This window comes from Piliocolobus tephrosceles, chromosome 6, assembly GCF_002776525.5.
Source record: "Piliocolobus tephrosceles isolate RC106 chromosome 6, ASM277652v3, whole genome shotgun sequence".
NCBI classification, from domain to species: Eukaryota; Metazoa; Chordata; class Mammalia; order Primates; family Cercopithecidae; genus Piliocolobus; species Piliocolobus tephrosceles.
The window spans coordinates 1,625,567-1,626,309 of NC_045439.1; positions in this window are offsets into that span (position 1 = coordinate 1,625,567).

Here is a 743-nt window from a genome sequence, read left to right on the forward strand (position 1 = left end):
CGAATGAGCGGGTGCGTGGGTGTGTAAGCTCCTGACCACGCAATGAATGAATGAGCAGGTTCGTGGGCGTGTGCGCTCCCTACCACGCAATGAATGAACGAGTGGGTGCGTGGGCGTGTGAGCTCCCGACCACACAATGAATGAATGAGCGGGTGTGTGGGCGTGTAAGCTCCTGACCACGCAATGAATGAATGAGTGGGTGCGTGGGCGAGTGAGCTCCTGACCATGCAATGAATGAATGAGCGGGTGTGTGGGCGTGTGAGTTCCTGACCATGCAATGAATGAGTGAGGGGGTGAGTGGGCGTGTGAGCTCCCGAACACGCAATGAACGAATGAGCGGGTGAGTGGGTGTGTGAGCTCCTGACCATGCAGAGGCCGAAGGACCTCAGGATCTCCTGCCCAATCCCTCATGCAGGGCAGGGTCCCGAACCCTCACTGCCCCTGGATGAGTATGTCTACTGGGCCTCCCCCCTCCCTTCTCCCTCCCTCCTTCCCCCTTTTACCCCCTCTTTCTCCCTCCCCTCCCTCTCCCTCCACCTTTACCAGGCGTTGTCACCTCTTCACTCAGAACTCCTGCCAACATTGCCCTCTGACCCCCTCTGCAGCACCATGACCCTGAGTGCCCTTGGCCATCCCCACTAGACAGACCCTCAGGGGTCAGCCCAGGCCTCCCAGTCTCCTGGGCCCACCAGACCACCACAGGACCATGCAGGACCCAGTGCCCAGGGCTGTGCACTCCAGCT